The sequence below is a fragment of the Prionailurus viverrinus genome, chromosome A1 (assembly GCF_022837055.1).
Source record: "Prionailurus viverrinus isolate Anna chromosome A1, UM_Priviv_1.0, whole genome shotgun sequence".
Lineage (NCBI taxonomy): Eukaryota > Metazoa > Chordata > Mammalia > Carnivora > Felidae > Prionailurus > Prionailurus viverrinus.
Genome location: NC_062561.1, coordinates 172561481 through 172574596, shown reverse-complemented (window position 1 = coordinate 172574596; position 13116 = coordinate 172561481).

Here is a 13116-nt window from a genome sequence, read left to right as displayed (position 1 = left end):
ATTGTTGCTAATCACAAGATTTCATTCTTTTTAAAGGATGGGTAATATTCCATTGTGTGTGTGTAGATATATATATCACATCTTTTTTTTATTAAAAAATTTTTTTATTAGAGAGAGAGCAGGGGAGGGGGCAGAGAGAGAGAGAGAGAGAGAGAGAGAGAGAGAGAGAGAATCTCAAATAGGCTCCAAGATCAGCACAGAGCCTGACATGGGGCTCAATCCCACAACCCTGGGATCATGACCTGAGCCAAAATCAAGAGTTTGATGTTCAACTGAGCATCAACAGGTGCCTAATATCAGGTCTTTTTTATACATTCATCTATTGATGTACACTTGGGCTCCTTCCATAATTTGGCTATTGTAAATATTGCTGCAATAAACATAGTGGTGCATATATCTTTTTGAATTAGTGTTTTTGTATTCTTTGGGTAAATATCCACTAGTGAAATTGTGTGGTAATTCTATTTTTAATTTTTTAAGGAACCTCCATACTGTTTTCCACGGTGACTGCACCAGTTTACATTCCCACCAATGGTGCATGAGGATTCCTTTTTCTCCACATCCTTGCCAACAACTTGTTGTTTCTTGTGTTTTTTATTTTAGCCATTCTGACAGGTGTGAGGTGATATTTCATTGTGGTTTTGATTTTTATTTCCCTGATGATGAGTGATGTTGAGAATCTTTTCATGTGTCTGTTGGCCATCTGTATGTCTTCTTTGGAGAAATGCCTGGGTTTTTAAAAATTAGATTATCTGTGTTTTTTTTTTTTTTTTTTTTTTTTTTTACTGTTGAGTTGTATAAGTTCTTTATATATTTTGGAGACTAACCCTTTATCAGATATGTCATTTGCAAGTATTTTCTCCCATTGAGTGGGTTGTATTTTACTTCTGTTGATTGTTTCCTGTGCTTCGCAGAGATTTTTATTTTGAGGTAGTCCTAATAGTTTATTTTAACTTTTGTTCCATTAGCCTGAGGACACATATCTAGAAAAAATGTTGCTACAACTGATATCTGAGAAATTACTGTCTGTGCTCTCTTTTAGGATTTTTATAGTTTCAGGTCTCACATTTAGGTCTTTAATCCATTTTGAGTTTATTTTTGTGTATGATGTGAGAATGTGGTTGTTTCTTCCTCCCTCCCTCCATTTCTTTCTTTCTTTCTTTCTTTCTTTCTTTCTTTCTTTCTTTCTTTCTTTCTTTCTTTCTTTCTTTTTTTGTATGTAGCTGTTCAGTTTTCCCAACACCGTTTGTTGAAAAGACTGTCTTTTTCCCATTGGATATTCTTGCCTCCTTTTTCAAAGATTAATTGACCATATAAATCATGAGTTTATTTCTGGGATCTCTATTCTGTTTCATTGATCTATGTATCTCTTTTTGTGCCAGTACCACACTATTTTTTTTTCAATTACTACAGATTTGTAGTATCTCTTGATATCTGGAAGGGTCTTTTGTGGTTCCATACAAATTCTAGGACTTTTTGTTCTACTTCTGTGAGAGATGCTGTTGATGTTTTGATAGAGATTGCATTAAATCTGTAGATTGCTTTGGGTAGAATGGACATTTTAACAATATTTGTTCTTTCAATCCATGAGCATGGAATACCTTTCTGTTTGTGTCATCTTCAGTTTCTTTAATCAGTGTTTTATAGTTCTCACAGTATATTTTGTCTTTTTTGATGCTAAAAATGTGTCATTATTTCTGAATAATAATATCTTTAGTTTTCATACAGTTACACAATTTAAAAAGTGTTTGTGCATGTGATGTATCCTGTATGATGTCCTTACCTTCTCTCTGCCTTTCCTTTTTTCAGATTAAACAGACTAGAATAGAATAGCTGAGTTTCCCGAGATTTTGTTTTCATTATTCTACTTTGCTTATTCCAAAAAAATGCCATGCAGTATGTTCAGGATAGGATAATATATCCTTTAAAAATAAAATAATTCCTATCAGTTGAATTTGGGAAATAAAAACAACTTATAGATATACCAATACTTGCTAATCAAAGTAAATGTTGAAGAATTTTGCTTTGTATAATCTAGTTTGAATAATTCTGTGAATATTTTAGTGAATATAAGTGAAAATTCTCAGTTATATTTATTTTTATTCCTAGAATATGTAAATAATATAACTTAAAATATACCAATGATCTGAATAATAATTCTGAAAATTCTTCTAATCCAATTAACAAATTAAAATTTCTTATCATTCCTTTTTTTTTTAGTATGGCATGTCTGGCAATCTGCATGAAGGGAAGTGGAAATCTACAGGGAATAAAATTGAGAAAACTCAGTAACAAATTGCCATCATGCACATGTAATATTCTGCTATGTTTCTAATAGCCTCTAAGCCATAATTTTCTAATGGAATGAAATAACTCTGTCAGAGGCAAAAATCAATACTTTCAAAGTACACACTAATGTTCTGTGAAATTAGAAATTGACCTTTTTTCCTTTTAAAGAATAAATACAAGTGGGTTTAGATATTTGGAGTATATATAACATTTGAAATACAAATATCTTGAATATCTCTGCTGAAAAATAAATTGTAAGTGTTATATGTGTGTTGTTACAAGTCTTTTTCCTTACTGATAATAGATTATAAGTAAAAACTTGATTCTACAAAATATGGCTACTAATAAATTAAAACAATTTTTGTTTTAATTTTTAATGTTGCTCAAATTACAACTAGAACAGACATGATATATTTTAAAACTAAACATTTTATTTATCAACTAAAAAACACTATTCTCTTTCACTGTTCTTGAAGTTCCTGATGTTATTAACTTGCAGTGAGTATGCATATGAAATCTCCTGTCTGGTAAGATTTTTTCCTCAACAAGGAACAAATTGTTGTCAATAAATCAAACTGCTGTACTAGCTCTAGGAAGTAGCATGAACATATTTAGCTTTTAAGGTATTTTGTGTAGGTTCTTGTTGAGATTGTTGAGTAAATTCACCCAGCTAATATTGTTAGCCTCTTACTATGTTCAAGTCATTTGGCATTTGTTGTTCCAGCTGGGGATGTTTGAAAGGAAAGGTGGATGTTCCACATAAAACTCGTGTTCCACACGAGTTTCTAACTAGTTCCCTTGATCTATCTGCAGATTGACTTGAATTGGTGCATAGTCGAGATATTTGCTACTTTGAGGGTCACTGGGTAACTCAGTTGGTGAAGCAACTGACTCTTGATTTCGGGTCGGGTCATGATCTCACTGTCATGAGATAGAGCCGCTCTTTGGCTTTGCACTGGGTGTGAAGCCTGCTTAAGATTCTCTCTCCCTCTTTCTCTGCCCCTCTCCTATTTGGGTTCTCTCTCTCTCTCTCTCTCTCTCTCTCTCTCTCTCTCTCAAAAAAAAAAAGATATTTGCTACTGTGGAGTTTCTTTTTTTTTTTTTATTAGTGACTTTTTTTATTTTTAATTTAATTTAATTTAATTTTTAATTTTTTTTAAATGAAATTTATTGACAAATTGGTTTCCATACAACACCCAGTGCTCATCCCAAAAGGTGCCCTCCTCAATACCCATCACCCACCCTCTCCTCCCTCCCACCCCCCATCAACCCTCAGTTTGTTCTCAGTTTTTAAGAGTCTCTTATGCTTTGGCTCTCTCCCATTCTAATCTCTTTTTTTTTTTTTCCTTCCCCTCCCCCGTGGGTTCCTGTTAAGTTTCTCAGGATCCACATAAGAGTGAAACCATATGGTATCTGTCTTTCTCTGTATGGCTTATTTCACTTAGCATCACACTCTCCAGTTCCATCCACGTTGCTACAAAAGGCCATATTTCATTTTTTCTCATTGCCACGTAATATTCCATTGTGTATATAAACCACAATTTCTTTATCCATTCATCAGTTGATGGACATTTAGGCTCTTGCCATAATTTGGCTATTGTTGAGAGTGCTGCTATGAACATTGGGGTACAAGTGGCCCTATGCATCAGTGCTCCTGTATCCCTTGGATAAATTCCTAGCAGTGCTATTGCTGGGTCATAGGGTAGGTCTATTTTTAATTTTCTGAGGAACCTCCACACTGCTTTCCAGAGCGGCTGCACCAATTTGCATTCCCACCAACAGTGCAAGAGTGTTCCCGTTTCTCCACATCCTCGCCAGCATCTATAGTCTCCTGATTTGTTCATTTTGGCCACTCTGACTGGCGTGAGGTGATACCTGAGTGTGGTTTTGATTTGTATTTCCCTGATAAGGAGCGACGCTGAACATCTTTTCATGTGCCTGTTGGCCATCCGGATGTCTTCTTTAGAGAAGTGTCTATTCATGTTTTCTGCCCATTTCTTCACTGGGTTATTTGTTTTGCGGGTGTGGAGTTTGGTGAGCTCTTTATAGATTTTGGATACTAGCCCTTTGTCCGATATGTCATTTGCGAATATCTTTTCCCATTCCGTTGGCTGCCTTTTAGTTTTGTTGGTTGTTTCCTTTGCTGTGCAGAAGCTTTTAATCTTCATGAGGTCCCAGTAATTCACTTTTGCTTTTAATTCCCTTGCCTTTGGGGATGTGTCGAGTAAGAGATTGCTACGGCTGAGGTCAGAGAGGTCTTTTCCTGCTTTCTCCTCTAAGGTTTTGATGGTTTCCTGTCTCACATTTAGGTCCTTTATCCATTTTGAGTTTATTTTTGTGAATGGTGTGAGAAAGTGGTCTAGTTTCAACCTTCTGCATGTTGCTGTCCAGTTCTCCCAGCACCATTTGTTAAAGAGGCTGTCTTTTTTCCATTGGATGTTCTTTCCTGCTTTGTCAAAGATGAGTTGGCCATACGTTTGTGGGTCTAGTTCTGGGGTTTCTATTCTATTCCATTGGTCTATGTGTCTGTTTTGGTGCCAATACCATGCTGTCTTGATGATGACAGCTTTCTAGTAGATACTGTGGAGTTTCTATTACTACATTCTCTTCCATATTTGCAGCCACAGAAGCAGTATAATATATAATTAAGGTCATGGGCTCTGAAGTCCACATGGGTTCAATCCTAGCTCCACCAGTTACTAGTAATGTGATCTTGGGCAAAGTGTTAAGATTTCTGGGACATAGTTTTTTTTGTTGGTAAGATGGAGATTTGAAGTTCCCACTGGTCTCATGAGAAGATAAAATGAGATGTTGCATAACAAGCACTATTCCCAGTGGGTGATAAAGCACAGCTCTCAGAAGGTTTTTGCCTACATTTTCTCATCTTTCTCTACTCCTAGGTGATGTCAGCTTGGGTAAAATGGAGGGAAATACTTTTTCCCTCAGATAATGGAGGTGGTGTCTGAGATCTGCCTTGACTTTAGAAACAGTAGGCTTGGCTGATCTCATGAAGTGAGTAGAAGTCAAGGGAGGGGTGGAAGACATGTATTGCAGATTTAGGAATGTGCAACCCGGAGAAGGAACTCAGTCATTACTCATGATTCAGCATGTGGATCAGTGAGGAGGGGTCTTTAGGGAACACCATCAGTGGCAGCCTGACATTTCACCTAGTCTGGTTCTTACCTGGTTTACCTTTATTTAAGATGCTCTACACTTTCATTCTACTTTGTTGTTACTGTTTTTGTTTTGTTTTGTTTTTTGCTTACCCCTGAAAGTTTACACATTAGCTGGTAATTTGGGGTATTACAACTGTGAAATTTAGGCTCTCTTAATCATGATTCTTATGTAAATGGATCTAATTGGAATGAGATTTTCTTTGGGAAATGGCAATTCCTACAGTGGTGCTTCTGTGTTCCTTTATGCTATTGGCAGTGACTATCAGAGAAAGATGTTCCGGATAGATAGCATGAAATGATTACTTAACATGAAACTTAAGAAAAAAAAAGTGTGTCATTGTAGAATATTTGGTCACTTAACTACTTAGGAGAAATGCCATATAGTTTAAAAATTACAGATATTTCTAAGTACCTCAACTAGGCCACAGCAGGAAGGAGACAGTGAGATACAGACCAGTGAACAAGGTCAACCCAACAGTGCTCATAAAGAACTTTGTAAAAAAACATGATGGTATACATCCACATGTATTATCAGGATTGTCACATCTTCAACAAGATTTAGGGCTCCTTGGAGGCAGTTATATAATCTTAATTGAGTTTGGATTTCCAGTATTCAGTACATGTGTGCTAAATGAAGGAATGAATGAGTACACAGGTTTAGGTCAATTTGTCACTGCGTGGCTGTGTTGAAAGCTTATGCCTGTCATGTGGTAAGTCACTAGTGAGTAGAGTCTTACCTAGTGATCTACATTGCTCACTTGGAGAGCTCTGATATTACTTATAACTTCCATGAAACAACATTAGTTCTGTATTGACGAATAATGCCAGGATTTAATGCACAGCTATCCAAGTGACTGCTCCCTGGACAAGAATCAAGGTTTTTCATGAATTACTACTTTAAAATAAATTTTTACTTTGATTAAAGTGAAACATATACAGAGTTTTAAAACTAAGTAATTCTAAATACCTGTGGTAAAGTAAATTATTTTCAAAAATAATTTACTTCCACCAACCCCAACGGATTCTCTCCTTACTGGAACCCACACTATGGGTGGTTTTTAATTCTAAACTCAGTGATCAGATTTGGCTATGTAACTTGCTTTGGCCAATAAGATGTGAGTGAAAGTGATATGTGCCACTTCTAAGCAGGGGCTTTAGGAGCCATATTGTGGTTCTGCCATCATTTTTTCCTTCTGTTTCAAAATTGGCATCTCTTAACAAGGATCTTTTATTTCAGCCTTGACCTTTGTAATGAAGGCAAAAAGAAAAGACACCCGTGGTGAACATGAGTGGGAAATAAACCCATTCATCTTCTTGTCAACAACTCAGATTTCAGGGTCATTTGTTACCACAGAATAATTTAGCTAAGCTGTTTGATAATACAATGACTTATAATTAAAATGACCACGTAATTTATCGTCAAATCTGGATATTTTTGAGAGTTAAAGGACGTTATATGACCAACCTGTGTAGACTGGTACTGCCCACCAGAGGTTGTATGTTCTGGAAGACAGAGTGATGCATATGATCCTACTGGACTTTTCTTTGTCTCCTTTGTTCGAGCCACTTTGTTGGAGCCTGGAATGCATGAATTTCTCTTTGTTGACTGACTCTCTTGTTTGCTGAAGCATATCCTTCAAAAGAGTGCATAAGATGTTCATTTAAAAAACCCTTTTGTGTCAAAACTATTTTATCTTCACACTTGATTGATATTTTGGCTTGGAAAAGAATTTTAAGTAGAAAAAAATATTTTCCCTTAGATCTTGAAGCATCACTCCACTGTATTTCAGCATTTAGTATTGTTATTGTGAGGTTTGGTGTCATTCTCATTTTTATTCTTTTGTATTGACAGGCATTCTCTCTCTAGAAACTTTTAGGATCTTCTTGCTATCTCTGGCATTCTGAAATTTTGAAACGATGCATATCCTTTCATTGCTGTGGTCACTTGGTTGACTCTTTCACACTGGAGACTCTTGTTTTTCAGTTTTGGGGAAATGTGTTACTTCTTTAACCTATTCCTCCCTGCTCTTTCATTTTAGTACTCCTGTCATTCATTGGCCACCATAGATCAATTCTAGAGGACTTTTTTTAACCCTTCTTTTAATATTTTCTGACTCTAGTTTTTTGCTCTACTTTCTCAATGATGTCTTCTATTTTATTTTTTTTTAATTTTTTTAAACGTTTATTTATTTTTGAGACAGAGAGAGACAGAGCATGAACGGGGGAGGGGCAGTGAGAGAGGGAGACACAGAATCAGAAGCAGGCTCCAGGCTCTGAGCCATCAGCCCAGAGCCTGATGCAGGGCTCGAACTCATGGACCGCGAGATCATGACCTGAGCTGAGGTCAGACGTTTAACCGACTGAGCCACCCAGGCGCCCCAATGATGTCTTCTATTTTAACTTTCTACCATTTGATTGATTTCTTTATTTTGGAAGTTTTATGATGATTAGTTTTTAAGAGCTCTTTCTTATCCTCTGATTATTGTGTAGCAATATCTTTTTTTTTTTTTTTTTTTTTTTTTTTGTCTTTTGCTTCATTTCTGTCCCTTCTATGTTTCTTTCAGCTCTTGGTCTTTATCTTTTTCTTTCATGTTGGAGGCAAGTTGAGCAGGAAAGGGTTAACTTAGCAGGACCGCATTAAAACCAGCCAATCTCAAACAAAGGCCTGTCTTCAAGACTGATTCTTGGTTGGCTCCTGGAAGATAAATTCTGAGCCCTTCGAATATAAGATTGATTTTGTATGTCTGAGGCCTCAGACCACACTGTACCAGTGCAATCCAACAGTTTATGCTAACAATGTGATTCATGATGCATTCCTGGTTTTGCTCTGGAGGAAGGAGCCTGAAGTCTGAGTAGCTGAGGTCAGTCATACAGGTACTACTTGTCTACATGACTGACCTCAAATGAAAACCCTGGACACCAAAGGCTCAGGTGAGCTTCCCCATTTGACAACACTTTGCATGTGTCACATATTGCTGGGAGGATTATATGCATTCTTTTTTTTTTAATTTTTTAAATGTTTATTTATTTTTGAGAGAGAGAGACAGCACAGGGAGGGGCAGAGAGAGGGAGCCAGAGGATCTGAAGCAGGTCCTTCACTGACAGCGGAGAGCCAAATACGGGGCTCGAACCCATGAACCACGAGACCATGACCTGAGCTGAAGTCAGCTGCTCAACCAACTGAGCCACCCAGGTACCCTGGATTAAGTGCATTCTTATATGATTCCACTGAAAGGGGAAACCTGGAAGGTTGTGCCTGGCTTTTCTTGGACTTTACCCCATTTACATTTTCCTTTTATTGATTCTAATCTGTATCCTTTTATTAATATAACCGGGAGTATAACAGCTTTACTAGTCCTGTGAGTTTTTCTAGTGAATCACTGAGCCTGAGTGGTTTTGGAGAAGTCCATCATGAACATGATTCTTAATTAACTCTTCATAATTTTACATAAGCATTAAAATGCACAATGAAGAGCAGGTTTGTTCATTTCATTGTAGGGCAGTGGTTTTCAAAGTATTGTTTAAGGACACTGAGGTCTCAGAGAAACTTGTCAGGAGTTCACGAGGTCAAAAGTATTTTCATATTAATACCAGGTCTCATTTGCCTTTTCATTGGTGGTGCAAAACACTGATGGATAAAACTGCTGAAACCTTTGCCATGAACAAAGGAAATGGCACCAAGCTATACCAGTATTCTTTACCACAACATGCTGTTGTAAAAATACGCTGGTTTCACTTAAGATTGACCTTAGTGAAACAGTAAAACTTATAGATTAAGTATACATCTCATAATATTTTATGTGAGAAAATGGCAAGTATGCCTAACAGCACTTGTGCCAAATACTGTAGTACAATGGCTATTTGAAGGAAAAGCATTAGTGCAATTGTTTCAGGTGAGAATTGAAGTCGCCATTTTTTTCCCCCATGGATCCATAACCATTTTTACTTGAAAGAATGACTGACAAACTATGGTTAGTCGGACTTGGGTATTTGGCAGACAGTTTTTTAACACAAAGTGAGCCTGTCACTTAAGGAGAACAACTGACAATATTTATTGCCAATGATAAAATTCAGGCTTTCAAGAAAAATCAGAAATTTGGAAAACTTGTATTGGCCACTGGGAACTTGACAGCTTACCAATAGTTACAGAATCTTCTGATGAGATCAGTGGTAATATCATAAATGTGATTCCTTTTGGTATCATCTAATGAAATGTGTCAACATTTGGGAAATTTGTATAACTCAGTGAGTAAAGATTTTTGAAATGATAGAAGCATGGTGTTACCAAATCGTGCATGGCTAAAAGATACTTTCAAAGTGCAGAATAGACCAATGGACTTCAGTGTAACAGAGTACAAAAAGTTCGAGGATATGGTTTCAGATTCTGCCTTGCAGTTAACCTTTAGGAAACTTTAGCTTTTCAAGTTGTGGTATAGTCCCAATCCATAATTAACTGAAAAGGCTATTAAAATTATTTTCCATTTGCCAGCTATGTATTAGTGTGAAGCTGCATTTTCTTCATCTACTTCAACCAAAACAATATATTGCAACAAATTAAATTAAATGCAGAAGTAGATATGAGAACCCACATGTATTTTGGCAGACATTAAAGAGGTTACCAAAAATACCACTCTCCCACTAAAAATTTTTTGTTTTGTGTAATTGGTTATTTTCCATAAAAAATGTTATTTATGTTATTATATAGGAGGTTTGTATTGTTATTTTGAAATGAATTAATGAGTATTTTTTACAATTCCTAATTTCATTTCTAAAGTGGCAAAATTTGATAGCTATACTTTGTAAAACAAGAGCTCTTTGGAGCTTTCAATAATTTTTGGAAGTATAAGGAAGTTCTGGGACCAAAAAATTTAAGAACCTCTGGTATAGGACCTAAGGGAAGGAGCTGGTCTTTTCATTGGGATGCCCCCAAATGTTATTATTTGTAGGTGCACTTTTCTGAAATTGTTCATTTTCTTCCAGGAAAGAATCCCTCACTTCCATGACTTTGGGCTATATGGTGGAATTTTGGGAGTAAGTCAGAGGAAGGGGCTTACAAACCCTTCAGTTCACCATGGAGACTTCGAGTTTTTCCTAGTTTTCTTCCTGTGCTATATTCCTCCCCTCCATTCTCCTTGATGGCCATGACTGTGAGGCCTTCCTGACAGTTATGTCTCCATAGAATAACCAGTGCCCTCCTGTAAGGTTGGGAGAGGGATGCTAAGTAGATGCAGCAGCTAACTTTTTGTTAGTATCCCCCTCCTCCCCTGTTCTGTTACAGCAATCCTCACTGTTCCGTCTACTTTATTCTTCTAAAACATTGTGCTTTCTTGGAATGTATTGATTACTGCCTTGGTATCTTATTAGGCTGAATAATTGCTCCCTGAAAAGACATCTATGTCCTGGGGCACCTGGGTGACTCAGTCGGTTGAGCAACTGACTCCTGATTTCGGCTCAGGTCATGATCTCCCAGTTTGTGTGTTCGAGCCCTGCATCTCTCTCCTTCTCTGCCCCTCCCTGCATCCCCTCAAAATAAATAAACAAACCTGAAAATAAAAAATACGTCCATGTCCTAATCTCTGGAAACTTTGAGTGTTCCTTTATGTGGCAAAGACTTGGCAGGTGTGATTGAATTAGAGCTCTTGAAATGGGATATTATCCTGGATATCCAGATGGGCCCTAGTTGCAATCACAAGTACCCTTATAAGAGGGAGACAGAGGGAGATTTGTTACAGACAGAAGAAGAGAAGGAAATGTGGCCACAGAGGCAGAGATAAGTGATGCAGTCATGCAGTCATAAGGCAAGGGATGCTAATGGCCACCAGAAGCTGGAGGAGGCAAGGAACAGCTTTTCCTCCAGAGCCTGCAGAGGCTCTGCTGACATCTTGATTTCTGCCCAGTGATATTGCTTTTAGATTTCTAGCCTCTAGAATTGCGAGGAAACTAGTTTCTTCTGTTTTAGGTCACCAAGTTTATGGTACTTTGTTATAGCAGCTTCAAGAAACTAATACAAGGCATAGGTTTTTTCTCATACCTCCATGTCATCTTAGTGGGGTGTTGAAGGGTAGGCTAGGTAAATGCATGTGGTCTGTATACACCAGGAATAACCAGAAGCTTCTTAGTGTGTTTCTAACTGCTGTGAAGATGAGGGAAGGAGGGGAGAGTGGACATTTTGCCAGAATAGAAACTTTCCTGATGCTTTGGAGTGACTCACATGTCTCCGTGGGAGGGGTGGGGGGTGCTAGATTTCAGTCCCTTCATTTTTGGATTTGCAAGGAAGGAAGCATGCCCAAATGGCTGTCACTTATCTGGAATTTTTAGAAGTAGCCAACAAAAAGCATGAATTCTTGATCCAGTCCTAGCACTTGGATGAGTTGGGGATCAGGGGTAGGGAGGATGAGTTATAGTGCCCTTGTTACATTACTGTTCTGGTGTGGGAACTCTTACAACTCTCCATTTGAGCCCTGTAATTTCTTTCTACGTTACTGTCTTTGTGAGCCTTCATGAAGTCTAAATAAAGGAAGAGGGATTGCTGCTTCCCCACCTTCTTTTGCATGTTTAATGCTAATGATGCTTCCCACTTATGTTGTCTGCTTATGAGCCAAAGAATACAGAGAGCTGAGAGAGGGAGTATGGGTTAGAGCTGGAGCATCTCAAGGGCAGCAGAGATGAAATGATGGAAGGTGTGTCTTCCTTTCACAGTTAACAAATATTTAGGTAGTCTCACAAAGAGTAAAACTCAGTACCAGAGCCTCTTTTGGAGGAAAGGGTAACCTTCACCTGGTCCCAGCTCTTCTAAGAGTAATCATGATAGACAAGAAATTATCATGCAGTAGTAAAGTATGTTTCTGAAGGAGTTATTTCCAAATTTCTTGAATTCCTGGAAATTATAAGAATTAAGGCTAAAAGTTTAACATCTAGAATTTGCAACATTAAAATCTGTAAAAAGGCTATTATTCAGATTCTCTTGATACATTATTAAAGAAATAAATCTCAGAATTTATAACAAAATTGGGACTCAGATGTTTTGTGCAAATTTGATTTTTCTTTTCTTGGCGATGTATGTATAGGCCTTTAAAAATAATAATGGATAAGAGATGACACATAAAACCTAAATTGACAGGGTAAGCCAAACAAATAAAATTATATTAGACAGAAGCAAGAAGATGACCATTTTAGGCAGCATGCCCACTGGGCTGTAATTAGGTCTAATGCTGGTGTTTCTGGTACTTCATATGCTGCTAGTGGCCAGTGAAAGTTTAAAACACAATCAGAAACATATTCTGCAGTAATAAATTTTACTCTTGCTGCACAGAGACGTGAATATACAAATTGCTGACCACTAATTCAAAAAACCACTTCTCCCCAAACAAATGACTCTCCTTAACCAATATATTCCAGTATCTTGCGACACTGAAAGAAGTCCCTAATATCGAGAACTGTATTTGTCGAAAATTTACTGAATGGTGGATAAGCTGATTATTGCTCATGATAAAAGTGGGAAAGAAAGGTTGGAAAATACAGGGTGTGGGGAATCATAGGTGAAAAAGATGTGTGAGTAATAATGAGGGCTTAAGTTAATAGATGGCTAGAGTACTACATCTTGTCCTTAGAGAATTCACCGTTCCTTCCCTCCACTGCCTGCCTTGTTCAG